Genomic DNA, 19,537 nt, shown 5'->3' with positions numbered 1-19,537 from the left:
ACCTAATACATTATAAAAACAAATTAACAGTTTAAATAAACAGTAGGGATAGACAAATAAATTGTGTGGGTTTAATGTACAATTGAACTGTTTACATTAAAGCTCTAATGTATGAAAGTGGATAAATTGTGTATTTTTTCACTTTTTTCTTATTTTCCTTTTAAAATGCATAGAAAATAAGGTAATTACTAATAACTAATATCAGCATCAAGAAAACCTTATTTGTCCTGAAAAAAAAAACAATATATACATCATTTAGTTGTGATAATTATTGATAAAGTTATTACCAAAGTAATCACAGCTGAGATGAACTATGAACATTACCAGGGTTGTAAAGTGGTTAATGGTCAGACCACAATAATGGCCACTATAATTGGGAAGCATCGTTACTAAATGGATTAAGGTACCATAATGATAGCACTTTGAGGGTGCACTATAAAGCTATACTATGAAGGGGACACTATAATTGGTAAGTACAGCAACAGTGAAAATTGTAAGTTATCTATGCAAAAGAGCTTGCGAAAAGCTTGTTGAATTAGGCCCCTAGTGAACTTTACGTTCTTGAAAGTGGTGTGGCTAATGGGCAAGCAGGAGGATCTCAGTATCTTTGATAAGGACCAACGTGGAAGGTCTTGTACCTAGTACACAATGACTGGTACTGCACAGATTTAGAGGCGTAACCATAGCAGGAGCAAACCTGCACCTGCAAGAGGACATAGGACTATGGGGTCCCCCGTTTCTGTCCCTCTTTCTGATACAGGAGTTGTACCTTTAGAACAGTTGTTGTGGCCACACTTGTTACGGATGAAGGGAATCATGGATAATGCATATGTTAGATGTTTCCTGGCAAGAGGGTTGTGGTTGTGGGGTTAACACTGAGAACTTTGGGAGTTCCCAACAATTTTTTTTCTAGAGGGCCTTGTGATTTTAGTTACCACTCTGAAATAGCACCTACAGAAGGCACTTGGACATCAAAGCTGGACCACAGAACAATAGACAATGGACTGGTCTGATAAATTACATGTTTGGCCTCCAAATTCTCCAGATCACCATTGATCAAGCATGCGAGGGAGAAAATGTGTATGATCCATAAAGGCCCCACCTTGTGACTAAGCAGCATGATCTATTATCTCAGTCTCCGATTCCAGAGGACACCTTCAGAAATCTTGTGATGTCCATGTCTTCATGAGTCAGACCTGCTTTGGTGTCGCAAAGGAGACCTACACAAAATTAGTCAGATTTTAATGTTTTGACCGTTTATTGTAAATGTGCAACTGGTTGCAGCAGTGAATGTTTTATTCTTTTCTGTCACATGACCTGACTGCACATATCCAGTAATCAGATGCGTGTACTGTAGAGGAATGAAAAAGTATAAGTAAAAGGTATGGCACCTACTGGTCGGATATACTAAGCATGAAGAATAGAAAGGACGCCAAGGAACGTAAATGATTTACCAAACCAAGTCTGGATTCCTTCAGACAGTTGTCATATTCGTTTTTTTTGTGGGGTCACTCTCACCTTGGTTATGTCAGAACTCAGAGTTGCTAAATGGATAGTAAATTTGTGACTGTGCGACTGCATTGCAGTAATTCCCAGCTGCCACCATGAGAAGGTTTTGTTTTTTTGTTTTAGTCATTTCATACTCTCCTAGATCGAGTAAAAATGATATTGTACTGTGGGTGAGACCAACCAACTGCGACAGCTCAAGCTCCCGTGATAGGTTTTGATACAACATAGACAAGGGCTGCACACTTTTTTTAAAAACCTCTGCTCAGTTTTGCTGGAACATTTATGTTCTCCAGTGATCAACAGCTTAGAGAGGATCTGTAAAATTAAAACATTCCCTGGAGGGTATTTACCTCGGGGGGGGGGGGGGGGGAGCCTCTGGATCCCATGAGGATTCCCACCTCTACTCTGTCCCTCGGCTCCAGTGCTAGCAGCCCTGTTACCCAACAAAATCCAACACAGGCACAATAGCAGATTTCTGCTCTGGCTCAGGACGCAATAGCAGGTGACTTGTGCCTGTGCAATAGAGCAGACCCGATCATGCTCAGCTATTTCTGCCTGAGCCAGATTGGAAAGCCACTACTGCTCCTATGCTGGAGGTGAGAAAAGGTAAATATTTTAAGCCTGGGAGGATGGGGGGGAGCCTTATTAGGGTCCAGAGGCTTCACCCTCTTCAGGTAGGTATCCCCGGGGGGGGGGTATTTTCTTACAGGTCCTCTAAACCATTCTGAAAACAACATTACCTGCAGATCTTGTTATGCTAAAGTAGCATTTGACACTTGCTTGCTTCAGATGCTAAGTAGTTATATCATACATCTATGCTTCCCATAGAGGTGAGTGTTTGCACTAAAGGGGCAGAGCAAGGTCAATCAGTCAGTCAGTTGCCATCACTGTCCACATTCACAGGTTTTCAGTGCAGACAATTACAATGTAATTATCCCCTGATAACAGCTGGATATATGCATGCAAAAAGTTTCTGTGGAATAGACTTGAGAAGGACTCAAGCATTTCTTTGCAAAGGTTTCCCCAAGATCAGAAATACTATAATAACTCGCCCATTGTGCGATTAAAGTGGACCTGAACTCTTCCACAAAACAGAAGGAAAACAGAGAAATGCACCTTGTATGTATTTAGAGAGTTTAGCATGTCTATTTCCCCCTTATCTGTGACCAATCACCACTGTAACTTGATCTCTTCAGCTGTGTGGGCTCAAAATATCCTTTGCCACGGCACAGTTGCTAATTTGCAAACAAAGTATGTTAACCCTATGTCTGCTTCCATGAAAGCAGGACGTAGACACTGCAGAATTATTGCAAGATTTGTAACACATGTTTTTCTTGAAAGGTTATTATGCTGTTGCACATATTTCAGAGCAGAGGGGAAGTTCTGAGTTCAGGTCCACTTTAAATGCTACTAAATTGTCTACATTATGCAATGTATACAGTACATATTTGTTGTGAGGTAACGGTGGAAGACCTGTCATTGGTAATGTCACTGGATCTATCACATGCGCGCTGCAGACCTTAGTAGAAGACATCTCTTAATAATTAACCTATGGGAACATTTCACGGCGTGTTTGGAATTCTATGGAGTGATGACTGCTGGGGGCAGATCAGCCCAGGCTGGCGGATGTGTGCACAGAATCTATCAGGAACAATTTTCATAGGAATATTTGTGTTGCCTCCTTGATGTGCAGCGATTCCTATTCTGCGTGACTGTTGGCATTTGCCTAAGTTAAAGGGAACCTTAAAGGGGCACTATGGCGAAAAATTGTAACATTTAAAATATGTGCAAACATATACAAATAAGAACAACATTTTTTTTTCCAGAGTAAAATGAGCCATAATTTACTTTTTTCCCCATGTTGCTGTCACCTACAGTAGGTAGTAGAAATCTGACAGAAGTGACAGACTTTGGACTAGTCCATCTCTTTATAGGGGAGTCTCAGGGATATTTATATTTTCAAAAGCACTTAGTGAATGGCTCCCCCTTCAGCATCTATCACTAGCAGCATCGGCGGGCACAAACACATACCTCTATCACCACCAGATGGTCTGCTCTCTAAGTGTCTGACACTACTTCCTGTTTAAACAGGAAGTATCGTCAGACACTTCGAGAGCAGAACCTCTGGTGGTGGATGGAGGTTTGTGTTGCTGTCGCTGATGCCATTGATGAGGTGAGGAGCCATTCCTGCCAATGTCCAATGCTCTCCTTGTGCTGCAACCTCTGCTGCCCTCCAAAATGGCCCTGAGCGAGCCCCCCGAGGGGCCCCGGGCTCCCCCATGGCAGCTTGGCTTGCAGCCCCTATTGTTACACCCTTGCAGTTCAGGTACTCTGACCAGATTCAAATCAGTTAAAAAGAGCATGCAGCGCGTCTGTTCATTTGGGCACTGCCATAGTCCAACATGTAGTTATCGACTATGGCAGCGCCACAGACCCTGAACAAGCATGCAACACATCAGGTGTTTCTGACATTGTCAGATCTGACAAGATTAGCTGCATGCTTGTTTCTGGTGTTATTCAAACACTACTGCAGCCAAATAGCTCAGCAGGGCTGCCAGGCAACTAGTATTGTTTAAAGAGGAAATAAATATGGCAGCATATGTCAGCCTCCATTTCCCTCTCGTTACAGTTGTCATTTAAGCTCACAGCCGCTGCAACTCTGCAGTGGCTTCCTCTCCTGGGCACTGGGTGACAATATCAGGCAGCACGGTGGCGTAGGGGTTAGCGCTCTCGCCTTGCAGCGCTGGGTCCCCGTTTCAAATGCCAGCAAGGTCAACATCTGCAAGGAGTTTGTATGTTCTCCCCGTGTCTGCGTGGGTTTCCTCCGGGCACTCCTGGTTTCCTCCCACATCCCAAAAACATACAGATATGTTAATTGGCTTCCCTCAAAAATTGGCCCTAGACTACAATATATACACACTACACGATACATACATAGAAATAGGACTATGGTAGGGATTACATTGCGAGCCCCTTTGAGGGACAGTTAGTGACAAGACAATATACTCTGTGCAGCGCTGCGGAATATGTCGGCGCTATATAAATACCTAAAATAAATAAATATACCGTGCACCCATTTTACCAGGTGTCACTCTTAGACATGCTTGTTTCAGGGTTGTGACTCGGTCACCATTGATGCCAGAAGATCAATAGGACTGCCAGGTAACTGGTATTGTTTAAAAGGAAATATAATTGGCAGCCTCCCTATCCCTTTCACCTCAGGTTCCCCTTAAACAGGAAGTAGATATAAAATCCTATTTGGTATTCACTTCTATACACACACATAATCTAACGGTACAATATTTGGTGTAGTACGTTATTTGCCAGGCAAAGAAGTTAAATAGCAATGATAAATGGATACTCACAAAATTGGGTTACAAAAAATAGCAACCACTATATAAGCGTATGGGGAATTAATGTCCCCACTCAACCGAGTTGAGTCATGATTGCTCTCCCCAAAAAACTTTTATGTTAAAAACAAAGTCAAACAACCCCCCCTCCCCTAACTGTGGAGAGGTACTGCAGAATGTAAATAGAGATGTTGAAAAACTCAATACATAATTATTAAAAAGTTTGTACGTAAGCATTGGTTTATCTTCCAGAAGCCTGCTTGTAGGATCTTAGAGTTTTATTGGGTATATGCACAAGACAATGCGTTTTGCTGTACCAGACCACTTCCTCAGGTCAAGTAAAAAGCATGAGCATCTTTTACTAGGGGTTTGGGGTTTTTAGTAAATCTTCCTTGAAAAGGACATGGAAACCATCTGCACCACTTAAAACTAGTAAACCGTTTTGGATCCCCAACTGAAAGCCCGCTTTGTGCCATTGAATTGATCCGGAGCAATGGGAAGCTTTAATAGGAATTTCCATTCCAGTGTACACACGGAAGTCTCTCATTTTCCCACATTAAATCTATTTGTTGAAAGCACCAAGTAAAATGTAAAAAGTCTCTGCACTTTGTTACCTTACCTGACATCTCACTTTTCACCTGAGCTATGGGAAAGTCATATAGGAAAATAAGATACATATTTAGGTTGAAAAGGTGAGACCTCCCCATGTATACCAGAGCATAGTTCAACAGTAGTTTCCAAAGCTAGTACTGAAATGTTCCCATCCTGCAGCGTCTGTGGCCCTTTGTACAAGTCTGCATTGTGGTGAAGATGAAATTTCACATGGACGTAAACAAGAAGCTCACAAGAAACACAATATTCCTACATCGAAGTATCACTCTGACACAAAATCTTGATTTAGAAAAAAAAAAAAAAAAATTCTGCTTCAGGCAGAAAGCCAGGTAATGTTTACAGAGAAGCGTGTGGTAAAAACAGTTCAAAAAGGTTCACAAAACAACTAAGCAGTGACTTAACCCACAGTCAACAAAATGTGAGAAGGCACAAAAAAAGGTTTTGGATCCCAAAGCGCCTTCCCAGTCCTTGGTCCGTCCCCTTGTTCCACCACTGTTCCCCGATAAAGTTACGTGCCTTTGGGACTCCTCTGCAATATTCAGAAATACTTGTGTCCCCAAGTAGTTCCGAAGATGGGGTTGTCCATACTGCCCATTTGCTAGCTTGGACTTGCGTGTGTGCAGTAGCGATACGGTCATCTTCAGTACACAGGGATGCACGTACTTCCTGAGTGCCTGAGAAGGTCCAAAGATGTATCCAACCAAGCTGGTTGAAGAACTTCACTGGGGCCCCGTGCTGGAATTTACGGGACAGAGAGGATCTGGAATGATCTAAGGGTCCAGAGTAGGGATGAGCAGAAACTACGCCAGTGCAAATTTACGCATCGTAGTTCGCATCTACGCATCGTAGTTCGTAGGCGAAGTTTCAAAACTACGCTTGCAATTTTACGCGTAGCGAAATACCATTACACGTAGTTTACGCCCCCTATGCATAGTTCACATGTGTATTCCGAAGTAAACTATGAATGAGTTATTTGCGTCTATTTTTCCGCGTACGATTGTATGCTTACAAAATTACGCATTGGAAAGGGGAATGTACGCATAGAAGAGTTCCTGGAACAAGCATTTGCATGGGAATGAATGAGTACATTTTTCCGCGAATGGCATGAGCGTCCGGGCCCTTGGACCAGATGTGCCCTCCCTCAACTACAGTATTAGCTCTCTATTGGTCCTGTGCTCATAATAATCACTTCTATAGATACTGTGAATAGTGGTAATCATTAACAAACTGTTCCCCATCCCCTTCTTGCACCTCTGACACTTTGGTTGTTCTTGGCAGGTTTTGGTGCACCGTATCAATTGTTATAGAGTGCTTGGGGGGCCCCATTGTAAAACTTGCATCGGGGCCACAGCTCCTTAGCTACGCCACTGAGTATGTTTATTGTGCTGATTCACATTTACTTTAAGGGGACTCCTCAGGCTTTATGTCTAAGAGTCTTTTTTTTACCTGCCACATTTGGATCCAAAAATCGTACTGCGCGAGATTTGCCAACACATAACCACTTGCAGGGTACCGTGACCATCAATGTAATAGAAGTGCCCGGTTCCCACTGATGTGACTTGGTTTTTACCCAAACACAAATATAGTTCCTTAGGAACCCCCATGGAGCTCTCAATCGTTTTAGCCCTTTTAAGTTGCTGTAGTGGTAATGAACACCTCTGTATGTGCTTGAATATGTGCTTTGAATACTGGTAATCTTTCCTATTTCTCTGCCTACACCTCTCTCACACAGGGTGTATCCTCAGAAACGTGGCTGTATTACGCTATCAGGCTATATACAGAACTGGAGAAGGGCAGTCTAAAATTCTGTACTGGGGCCCTTGGCTTTGTTGCTATGGCGTCACTGCATTGTAGATTTATAGTATTTTGCTTAGTACATGAATTAGAACATCATGTACCTTTTTTATGTGTCACTTTAGGGATAGAACTATTTTTAATTAAGCTATTAATAACACTTAATGTTCTGTACTGTGGGGACAGATTCTTTCAGCTTAACAAAGACTTTGTTGAGAGAGTACTTAGCCTTGCCTAAATAGGTATTTAAATATCCTCTTATGAATTATTAAAGGAAGATGACTGCATGAGAAATGCAGGAGGTATGATCCAGCCCAGCATGGAATGCTGTTAAGCACTAATTGCTGTTAGCCTTCCCCGGTTATTACTGCATATATACTGGGTGACCAAGCCTTGTAATTAGACTAATTGTCTGCACTACTCGATTGCCAAAAAAGAAGATATCTTTATGAGGGTGTGAAACGTGTCATACAAACACTCACATGGATTAACCTACAGCCATAACAGTGTGGACTGATATGTAAGGGAAGGTTTTTTTTTTTGTTTTTTTTTACCCCTCCACAGATCCCTTTAAATTCCTCTTTAGAGCGGACCTGAACTCTTGCACGGGAGAGAAGGAGAACAGAGAAATTTGCCGTGTCCACCTTGTGTTTATAGAGAACAGCCTGTCTAGTTCTCCCTTATCATCAAGTAATGAGCTAGTGTAATTTTTGCTGTCTGCTGAGTTGTGGGCTAATATGTAAACACAGGAGTTTAACCTTTTCTGTGCTCCCAGCAAACCAGTAAATAACTTCACTGCAGCATCTCTCAAGGAGCTTCATAAGCTGGAAGAAGTAAAAAAAAAATTCTTGAAACAGATATTCTGCTGTTGCTTATCTTTTAGAGCAGAGAAGAAGTTCTGAGTTCAGGTCCACTTTAACTCTCACTGATAACCATTTAGAGCCAATAAGACTCATGTGGGCCTAAAGGTGCGTACACACCTTTTACTGATGGCGCCTGTGGACATCAATGGGTCGGGCTGTACAGACACAAGTCAGCTGTATAGCTGACAACACTCTGTTGCTATGCGGAGGGACAACATAGCCGCATGTACCGGACACCACACAGCAGGTGGGGGAGCAGCGAGCACAATGAAGTTGGCCATCAGGCAGATAGATTGTTGGACGGCAGTTGGGGGTCAAGTGCTACTGTACACATGCCTGACTGATAATGACCACCTCAGCTGACTTAGCTTTAAAGCGGAATGAAACCCAGCATTGCTTCTTTGCTCAAAAAAGATTATTTACAGCATATTATATACTACCACTTTTTTTTTTTTTATTAGAACAGCATTTAATTAGTTAAACACAGGACTTTACAAGTTCCCTGCAGGGAAAGCTGGACGCATCCAAACTGGAGAAAATGTTATCTTGTGTTTACTTAATTGCATCAAGTGAGGAATGTGACACGTTCTCTGACTGTGCAGACTCTCCTGAACACAGACAGACAATAAGAAAGCATTTCTGCCTTCAATACAAGATGAATAAAACCAGTTATGAATAAAATGCAAAGTCAGCTCTCAGAGCAAAAAAGTGTAATTTCTAAATGAATAATAATACTTCTGCACAAATGCAAATATGATAACTGTATGGCATATAAAAAGTAGGAAAACATGTTTTTATTGATTATGTCAGGGTTTTATACCGCTTTAAGGCCCACACACAAGCTCAATGTCACCTAATGGGGATTGGGACCCAATCCCTCGAGTGACGTTGCAGAGCAGAGGCTGTGCAGAGGCGTTGCTTGCTCGCAAGTGTGTTTTGTTCTATGCAGGGCAACAGAGCAACGTGGAAGTGACGTGTGAGGGAGGTGGGGAGAACAATGCTACTAGGAGGGATTGCTGGTAGACCTACATTTGAAATCGGCGCCGGTAGACTTGGGCGCAGGATACAGCAGTATATGGCTGATCCTGCTGCTGCACAAGTCCAGGCCGTATTAATTACTACCCCCCCTCCAGGCCACCATGGATAGTGGGGGAATGAAATAATTCGGCTTCCAGCGATTGCTGGAGGCCGAATTTTTGTGTTTTTTAAGCAACTTCAGATCACTTCAGATCCATCTTCTGACGGCACTGACATTACTCACTGAGCGCTGCTATAGACTGATTCCCATTACAGTCTATGGCGGCACTGGCTGCACCCAAATATAGCAGCACTGAAAAGCACTGCTCCGACTGGTAGAGGGGCATTGGGGCTGCCGTATAAACACACTGGATTTTGGCATGTGTATGGGCCTTAACATCCTTAGCGGTAATCCCGAGTCAGGCTCTGGATGGAAATCCGCAGCTCAGAGAGGTAATCGAGTGCCCGAGTAAATTATATGCAGGAGCTGCTGCAGAGCTTTCTGCGGTATGTTTTTTTTCCCTTGTTTTAGGGTCTAAAGCTGGTGAAAAAAAATTGCATCATAACGCCAGGAAGGTTAAGAAGCACTTCTGAGTCCGGGGAACTGGTTAAAAAAAAAGTTTCAAGATTTGTCTGTTTGGGAGCTGAAAAATATTCAAAAGCGGTTGTCATTCCCCTCAATTAAACGTTTAAAGGCAGATTTCATCCTTTAATTCAAAAATAAGACTATAGGATTCCAGGAAAGTCCTGTTTACAGTAGGGCTATAGATAAAATTTTTATCTCATCAGTGTATTTTCACTTCAAGTTTTCTTTAAAGAAAACCTGTAATGAGAAAAAGTTCACCTCGGTAAGGGGAAGCCTCAGGGTCCTATCGAGGCTTCCCCCGTCCTCCTGTGTCCCACGACGGTCTCGCTGTGCCCCTCTGAACAGCGGGGATGTAAATATTTACCTTCCCGGCTCCAGTGCAGGCGCAGTATTGGCTCTCCGCTTGGAGATAGGCAGAAATAGCCGATCGGAGTCGGCCCGCTCTACTGCGCAGGCGCAAATTTCCTGAGCCTGCGTAGTAGAGCGGATCGGTAATATTATAATTGGGAGAATATCTTTTTTAGGAAAAAGACTAAAAAACCGTTAAAGTCCTTTTTGATGTGATCCACTTCACCTCAAAATTATTCACTACGTTAGTAGAAAGAACTATGGTATAATAAACATGAAGTACAAAATCTTGCAACTCTTGTGGTACAAAAATATCAAAAATCTTTATTGACACAAATGCAAAAATATCTTAAAAGGGGAGGTCTCTGCAGGATGCTCCTTATTTGCATGACTAATCATATGGATTCCAGTATTTTGTAATGAAACAAGGCTTTCAAGAAATTGATTGGCAACGACACGCTCGTTTCGGGCATATAATGCCCTGCATCAGGCCACTGTATAAGCACTTTCTACAAAACCAAACAGAGAAATTCCAATTAAAAACATTAGTAAAATATATTAGAAGATAAGTACCAGCACCCTACAGAAGATAACCGATACAAAGAGTGAAGACAAAGTGTGTTCCCCACAGGTCTCAAAAGAGGGACCTTCACACTAGTGAACTAGTGTGAAGGTCCCTCTTTTGAGACCTGTGGGGAACACACTTTGTCTTCACCCTTTGTATCGGTTATCTTCTGTAGGGTGCTGGTACTTCTCTTCTAATATATTTTACTAATGTTTTTAATTGGAATTTCTCTGTTTGGTTTTGTAGAAAGTGCTTATACAGTGGCCTGATGAAGGGCATTATATGCCCGAAACGAGCGTGTCGTTGCCAATCAATTTCTTGAAAGCCTTGTTTCATTACAAAATACTGGAATCCATATGATTATTCATGCAAATATGGAGCATCCTGCAGAGACCTCCCCTTTTAAGATATTTTTGCATTTGTGTCAATAAAGATTTTTGATATTTTTGTACCACAAGAGTTGCAAGATTTAGTAGAGCGGATCGGACAGAGATTGGCTATTTCCGCCTATCTCCGAGCTGAGAGCCGCAACAGCGCCCCTGCTGGAGCCAGGGAAGGTAAATAAATCTAGCTTGTCAGGCTTGTCGAGCAAGGATTGTGGGACGCTTCGGGGGAGCCAGCACTGGATTGCCTGCAGCTACAGGGGAGGGGGAAGCCTCATTGGGACCATAAGGCTTCCCCTTCCCGAGGTAAGTACCCCCGGGGATGTTTTTTTCAGGACAGGATCTCTTTAGGGCTGTTAGTAGACCGCTGCTCTTCCACCTAACAAAAATGACTTGTGTGCCTTTTAGCCTAGAAGTAAGGTTCAGGCGACACCTCTTGAGAGGCTTCTGAGCTTCTGAACTCGTGATCTTCACTGGTTGGTTGAGTGGAGAAGGTTTTGAATCATCGTAGTTGGCATATGACACGCTACAATGCACGCCAGTCGTACTTCCCCTTACGAGATTGTTCTATGGAGTAAAGGCCTATAGACCCAAAAAGTAGCTCAATGTAGTCACGTGACCATTACCCTCTAATGAATTTGAAGGTGTTAAGGAGGCCATGAGATTGGTATGGTGAGCACAGAGTTTGGCTTTTATATCCTTGCATGCAAGCTGCATATTAGATGGCTCTCTTTTTATACTTGGCCATTGCCACTGCATGTCTTCTAGACTTATCTTCTTAATCTTTTAACAATGATCATGTCTTCAATGTGATGAAAGTATTTTCATTGCTGAAGAGGTTTGGTTTCATTTGGTCCATTGTACTACGCTGTGTTTTTGATTGTATCAATCCTCTTACTGCCAGAGTAAGACTTTAGCAATTCTTCAGGCGTTTCCTGACACCAGTCAAGTGAAGTCAATCAGTTGTCCAGATGAAAGGAACATGCATTTGGGTGTTTCTGCAGATCAGCAGTTCTTGAAGCAGAAGCAAACTTGCTAAACAGCCTACAGATAAAAACATCACACCGAACATTAGGTGTTAGGCTTACACTATAGAAGCAGACTAACCAGCAAGCGCATGGAGAACCAGAACTCATTGGAGTGTGCGAGGGGCTACAATGGTCCTAAAAGCCCCCTTACTAAAATGCTAAGAAAATGCTTTCTTAAAACAAAGAATTTGTGATAATTCAGGTTGGAGTGAGCTTGAGATGTCTCCCAGAGCATCACTGCTGAATATATGCAAATTAACCATTCTACCCTTAGAAGCTAAACACACCTCCAGAACTGCTGGAATGCAATGATGTGTCACCTTGTTAATTTGTACAGAGCCATAATAATCCAACATGCATACAGACTGTTTCGGATTGTTTGATCCTCATCAGTGCATGGCATGAATTAATTTGGCTCTAGGGAGTAGGGCTTGTTACAAGCCCTACTCCATAAAGCCAAATTCATCCATGTCATACACTGATGAGGATCAAACAATCCGAAACAGTCTGTATGCATGTTGGATTATTATGGCGCTGTACAAATTAACAAGCTGACACATCATTGCATTCCAGCAAAGCCCCCGCACATGCTACTGATACCAAAATTGCTAACTATGGTAAAGTGAATAGTAGGTACATGGGGAAAAAATAATTTTAAAGAAGACCATATAGTTTTTGAGAAAACGGATTTCATAAAATGCAAAGAAAAATGGTTTTTAAACTTGGAAAAATGATTTTCTCAAAAACTACAATGTCTTTTTGAAAAATTCTTTTTTTTTTTTACTTGTACCCACTATTCTCGTTAACATGTGTACCAATTTTGGTAGCAATAGCATGCATGGGGGATTTGCTATTAACTGCCAAAGTCGACATGAAATTGCACGACAAATTACGCAAAATTATGAAATACTACTATGATATACAAAATCAATTACAATTTTCCCTGAAATTTCGCATTACGATTACGATGCAAAAATGCGAATTTCGATGCAAAGTTTCGTCCCATCACTGCGTTAAAGGCTCTGCCTCTGACAAATGAGACAGAGTTCAAATCTCGACTCTGCCTGTTCAGTAAGGAGACCTTGGGCTAGACTCCCTAACCCTGCTACCGCCTACTGAGCACGCCCTAGTGGCTGCAGCTCTGTCGCTTTGAGTCCGCCAGGTGAAAAGCACAATATAATTATTATTTGCCTTGTTTTGTATCTGTAGCGTATTCGGTCTGTAGGTGGAACCCTGTTTCTTGGTGATACTTGCCCCCAAAGAGACTATTCAAGCCGCATTTTGATTGGCATGTTTCCAATGAAATGGCAATTTCGTGACTGGATGGCACGAGGTGGAATGGTTGTGACTCTAGCACATCAGGTTCTAACACCTGCCAGGACACTCTGTTCGGAGTTTGCATGTATTTGTGTGGTGCCTACCTAATGTTAGCCTAGTTGAAGTAGAAAGCAGTACTGTGCTCCTTACTGATGGGAGGTTGACATCTCTCTTGTGTGTTCTGAAGAACCTTGAAACATCTGGAAATATAGAGACACTCCCCATATTCTGAAGTGACCAAGAAAGAGGCATACTACTAACCAAGGAGAACCAAGAGAGACTTCAATGCCCCCCCCCCCCCCCCCCCATCTTGTGCTCTCCTCCTCTATGGGGACCTCACAAGTGTGAACTATTTACGCTTCACTGTCTCCAAAAACTAGGGTGGTCAGTGACATCCCTCATCCCATAGCAGGCGTGGCCAGCATAGCAAACCTACCCCACCCACCATACAAATGTGGCCAATGGCCATCATAGCAAACCTTCCCCACCCACCATACAAATGTGGCCAATGGCCAGCATAACAAAACCTCCCCCACCCATACAAATGGGGTCAGTATAGCAACCCCCCCCCCCACCACCACCACCCTATACACATGTGGCTAACATAGCACCTAAAATAGCACCCCTCACTCCAAGTGCAGCCAGTATAAACCTCCCCTCACCTTGTAGTGAAAACAACAATGAATAAAATTGCTTAATTTTTTACAATATTCCTTTATAGATTATTTAGTCTGTGTTTTCCCATTGTAACATCATTCCTCTCCCTTATTTACATTCTGAAATTCATCACTGGTGGTGACATCTCAAGTCCCACCAGGTGATCTGTACGGAATGTTTGTTACTGAGAGTTCTATGCACAGAGGAAGATAATGCGTGCTTGGCGGCTGGAAACCACAATTATTTCCCACAATGCACTGAGGTTCACAGACAGAAAACTGTCAGGATCATGGTCATGATATCACACTGTGGGAGGGGTTTCACCACAATATCAGCCACAGAGACCCCCCTGATGATCTATTTGAGAAAGAGGTAAAGATTTCTCAGGAAAAAGGGGGTATCTGCTACTGATTGGGGTGACAGTCAATCCTTGGTTAACGCTCCTCTTTAACCTCCCTGGCAGTAGGATTATTTCCAGATTCATTTATTTTTCCCCCAAAAGCGGTGCAATTTTTTCACAAGCTTTCAGACCGTAAAAATCATACCGCTAGATAGATCTGCGGCAGCCCTACACATTCCACACCTCCGATGGATCCAACTCGGGATTTCTGCCCTGAGCCGCAATATTCCATCCCGAGCTTGAGGAGGTTAACTGAACTGCTGTCTTCACAAATTGTGAAAATGTCAAGGTTCTATCTCCTCCAATGCAAGCATGCTTCAGTTCATTTAAAGAGAACCCGAGGCGGGGTTCTGACAATGCAATCCACGTACAGAGGCTGGGTCTGCCTATATTGCCCAGCCTCTGTTGCTATTTCAATCCCCCCTAAGTTCCCCCTGCACTCTGCAATCCCCCATAAATCACAGCCACGCTGTGCGGGCTGTGTTTACCTCTGTACTGTCAGTCTGCCGCTCTCCCCGCCTCCGGCATAGCTCCGGTCCCGCCCGCGTTCCTTCCCTCCAATCAGCGGGGAGGGAAGGGATGTGGGTGGGGACCGGAACTATTCAGGAGGCGGGGGGAGCAGCAGACTGACAGTACATAGATAAACACAGCCCGCTGGGACACACTGCGTGTTGGCAGCGCAGCTGTGATTTATGGGGGATAGCAGAGCGCAGGGGGGCTTAGGGGGGATTGAAATAGCAACAGAGGCTGGGCAATATAGGCAGACCCAGCCTCTGTATGTGCATTGCATTATCAGAACCCCAGCTCGGGTTCTCTTTAAAGAGAACCTGTACTAAGTAAAAATATTTAAAATAAACACATGAGGTAACTTCAAATGAACATTACATAGTTACCTTGCCATCAGTTCCTCTCAGATGCTCACCATTTTCTGCTGACAATAATCCCTTCCAGTTCTGGCAATATTTTGTCAGATCTGAAATATATCAGTAGCTGTCAGTAAAATATCAGTTGCTGTCAGTTATAGCTGAGAGGAAAACTGATGTACCAGGTAATGTCCATGTTTCCCTATGGCTCAAGTGGGCGATGTTACAGTTTAACTGTGTGCTGACCAGAAAGCTGTTATGGGTAATGACCATTTTCAAAATGGAGGACGGAAAATTCCCTTGATCACAGTGAACAAACAGGACGCGGGACAGGAGAAAGACACCAAGGAGTAGACTACATGGAAGGTAAGTATGACTTGTGTATGCTTATTTTGACTTTTAATTTTCAGTTCAGGTTTTCTTTAAGTTGAGCTGTCCAAAAGTGAAACGAGATAATACACAAGCCCTCCTTCCTTTATCAAGTTCAGTTTCACTTTTGTCAGGTGATGTCACAGGTTGGTGCAGGCAGGCAGCCTAGATCACCACAGGAATACTACAATGCTAGGGAGGAAGTAAGGTGTTGCTCGCTCAACTTTCTATCTCATTGTGACATTGTTATTTTTAGAATTAAGATGAGATTAATGCTAATGTTAGGAGTTTCTCAGATGGGCTGCTTAGATTATGAACATTAGGCATGCTCTGCCTCTCCAAACAAGGAAGACCGTGTCTAGACCCAATAAACTGAACAGCGGATTACGGAGCTTTGCTTTGGAGACATGTATAAGTCCTGACTTCCTTGTTGTAGACGGCAACTTGTACACAGAGAAAAGATTATTTGTATTACAACTCCAATGAAATTAGCAATATTTTTAAAGGACATCTGAAGTGAGAGAGATACAACAGCTGCCATATGTATTTCCTTGTAAATAATCCACATTGCCTGGCTGTCTTGCTGGTCCTCTTTCTTCAATATGCTTAGCCATAGACCCCGATACAAGTATGCAGATACACATGGTGGAGAGGTGCCCAATATAGTAACATAATTAAAATGAGGCGTCTTACTTTATAGACAACACACGCAGACAAAAAGTTTATTAGCAATACACTTTTGTTAAACTTTTGTCTTGTACCCCAAGTATTGTCGTCTTTGAGGTAAGCCACCTCATTTTAATATTTTAATTAACCACTTCAGCCTACAGTGTTCCACTTTATGCAACGGATCAACTTTTGCCAATAACTTTATCACTACTTATCACACTGAAATGATCTATATCTTGTTTTTTCCACCACCAATTAGGCTTTCTTTGGGTGATACATTTTGCTAAGAATTGATTTCTAAATCCATTTAACTGAAAGATTGAGGAAGAAATGAAAAAAAAAATCATTTCTTCTCAGTTTTTGGCCATTTTAGTTTGAAATGAATACATGCTACCGTAATTAAAACCCATGTATTTTATTTGCCCATTTGTTCCCGTTATTACAACGTTTAAATTATGTCCCTATCACAATTTATGGCGCCGATATTTTATTTGGAAATAAAAGAGCATTTTTTCAATTTGTGTCCATCACTATACAAGCTTATAATTTAAACAAATATATAGTAATATACTCTTATTTATATTCAAAAAGTTCAGACCCTTAGGTAACTATTTGTTTTTTTATTGTAATTTTTTTTAATTAAAAATTTTATTTGGGTCATTTTCAGTGTGGGAGGTATACAGTTAATTTTAAATGTAATGTGTTTATTTAATAATAAATACATGCATGTGTAGTTTTACTATTTGGCCACAAGATGGCCACAGTCAAAAAGTCCTGGAAGTGAACACTCACTTCCAGGAAGCATTAGGATGATGGGAAAATTTTCTTTGTGCAGGAATACCGTGGCCTCTGATAAGAGGCAGTTGGTTTTGCTGCCAGGGACTTGCTTCAATGAATGGGAACGTTGTTCCCATTCATTGATCTCGGGGCTAACAGAAGGCGGTGGGAGCGCACACGATTGCGCGACCGGCGCAGCAGCAGCAGGGCAGTCTATCTGGATGGATATATCCATCCAGATAGACTTAAGTGCTACCAGAGTTTCTACTTTACATCTATGTATACCACGTTTGAACATACTACACTCCCAGTATCGGTTTTATTTCACAAGGTTCATCACACCTATTCCACAGTCTTTACAAGTATGCAGATGTTTGATGAAAGTTTGACTGTACAGTATTTGCCCGATGCTTGTCTCAGTAAATGATACAGACACTACTGATCCATGAAAGATCAACAGGGCTGCCAGGCAACTGGTCTTGTTTAAAAGGAAATACATATGGCAGCCTCCATATTCCTCTCACTTCAGGTGGCCTTTAACTGCTTGAGGACCACAGGCTTACACCTCCCTAGTGACCAGGCTTTTTTTTTTTTTTTTTTTTTTTTTTTTATACAATTCAACACACTGTAATTTTAACAGTTTGTTGCACGGCCATACAACTTAGCAGACAAATGAATCTTCACTCCTTTTCTTCCCACCAACAGAACTTTCTGTTGGTTGCATCTGATTGCTGCTGCAATTTCTTTTTTTATTTAATTTTTTTTTTTAAATAAGTTTTTTTTTTCCTCCCACTCTCCCGAGAGACAATCAGTGTGATCACTCTCATAGGCTGATGCCTGTGAGAGCGATCAGTTTGTGAGCCAGTGACAGAGCTGTCCCCCGTACAGCGCTGCAGGAGGTCGCAGCGCTATACATATAATTAACAGCTTTTTTCTTTTAAAACAGCACATGCTCGTGAGCGTTCCCTGCTAATCTCCGCCCCCAGGACTTGATGCCAATTAGGCAGTCCTTGGGAGCCACTCTGTGGTTGCAGTGCGGTTAAATACACCAGAATAGTTGCGTATAACATGGAAGAAGCAATTTATTGTTGAGGCCGCAGATGTAAAAAAATAAAAATAAATAAATAAAAAAATCATCTTAAAGTATGGATTGCTGCACATTTGTTGTGCTGTCCCATTCAGTAACATGTGTTCAGCATTCCGTAATTAAGATTGTTCCCGGGCAGTTGAACAATGTGCTCAGCAAGCAGTTACCAGGCAGCAGTGAGCAGTTACAAGGCAGCAGCAAGCAGTTGTGAGAGTTTGAGAGGCCTTTCACTGCCTATCAATTGCCAGTGGAAAAGAGGACTTGGGCATCTTTTCTACGAGCAGTTGATAGGCAGTGAAAGGCCTCTCAAACTCGCACAACTGCTTGATAACTGCTTGCTGAGCACACAGTTCAACTGCCCGTGGAAAAGAGGCCTTATAGCGACAGCATGTGCAAGGGCCTGTGCATTATCAGTAATTGCAATCAAATGAGTGAATTTCCTGAGTTTAGTAATTACTTAAATTTGCCTAATTACTATTCGAAACGAAATTACACCCATTTTCATGATTAAAATAACTTTTGTTTCTATAGAAAACACAAAATTACGAAATTTTGTATTAAATGCAAATTTGCAGTGATCCATGAAATTATGCATACGGAATTCCGAATTACATTTTGCATTTGAAATTTCGAAATTACCAATTCGCATCGTAGCAGCAATATTCAAGTCCGTCATTATGAGAAACGCAATTTCAGCTCAACACTAGGGGCGAGCCTTTTTACTCAGTAAAAGCACTGTGGGAGATGTCAGCGATATATAAACACTAAATAATAATAATGCATTTGTAACTAATTGCGTCATCCTGGCAGGTTAATCCACCTAATTTGTGCATGGATAGTGTTTACTTATATTGTTGAATGTAGAAACATTGCTAGTAGTCTTGGGTACCTTGTTTGAAGGGAGTATACCGTAAACCCATGGGAAAAGTATCCCTGGTGTCTCCTTGTGTTGTCTACTATATAAGTTTGTGCTTCTAATAATCACAAACCTATCTGCACTGTCATTAAATCTATTGTCTACAGCGACTTTTTTTTTGCCAAAATAACAAAAGGGCATGACTGACTAACTAAGGACTCCACCTCGATTTGTGCATCATAAAAGCAATGAGAATGAGAATGAACTTGTTATCTGCAGAGATGCAATCAGGTACTTCATTATGTTTTGTACCTGCATTAGGCCAGGTTCACATTAGCGTTCGCGATCCGGATTTTCCGGATCTGATCCGGACCGCATACTGTACAAACGGAACGTACGTTCCGCATAGCAATGCAAAGGCTATGCGGACGTTCACATACGTACGTTCCGTACAGTACGGAGCCGGACCGGATCCGGACTCTTTTCC

General features: G+C 42.1%; 1 protein-coding gene and 1 long non-coding RNA gene across 2 annotated transcripts in view; one reads left to right on the top strand and one right to left on the bottom strand.

The window, feature by feature from the left end:
- The window catches only part of LOC137541904 (keratin, type I cytoskeletal 42-like), a 92,212-nt gene that overhangs the window by 29,558 nt on the left and 43,117 nt on the right, over window positions 1-19,537 (top strand). The window lies entirely within an intron of this gene.
- LOC137541906 (uncharacterized) lies at window positions 11,701-15,565 on the bottom strand. The gene is made up of 2 exons (XR_011025305.1): window positions 15,323-15,565; window positions 11,701-12,071 (listed from the first exon to the last, which is right to left on the bottom strand). It is a non-coding gene; the product is annotated as an uncharacterized lncRNA (long non-coding RNA).

This window comes from Hyperolius riggenbachi, chromosome 12 (assembly GCF_040937935.1).
Source record: "Hyperolius riggenbachi isolate aHypRig1 chromosome 12, aHypRig1.pri, whole genome shotgun sequence".
NCBI classification, from domain to species: domain Eukaryota; kingdom Metazoa; phylum Chordata; class Amphibia; order Anura; family Hyperoliidae; genus Hyperolius; species Hyperolius riggenbachi.
Note: the sequence above shows the minus strand (reverse complement) of the source record. Positions and strands in the feature narration are given on the sequence as shown.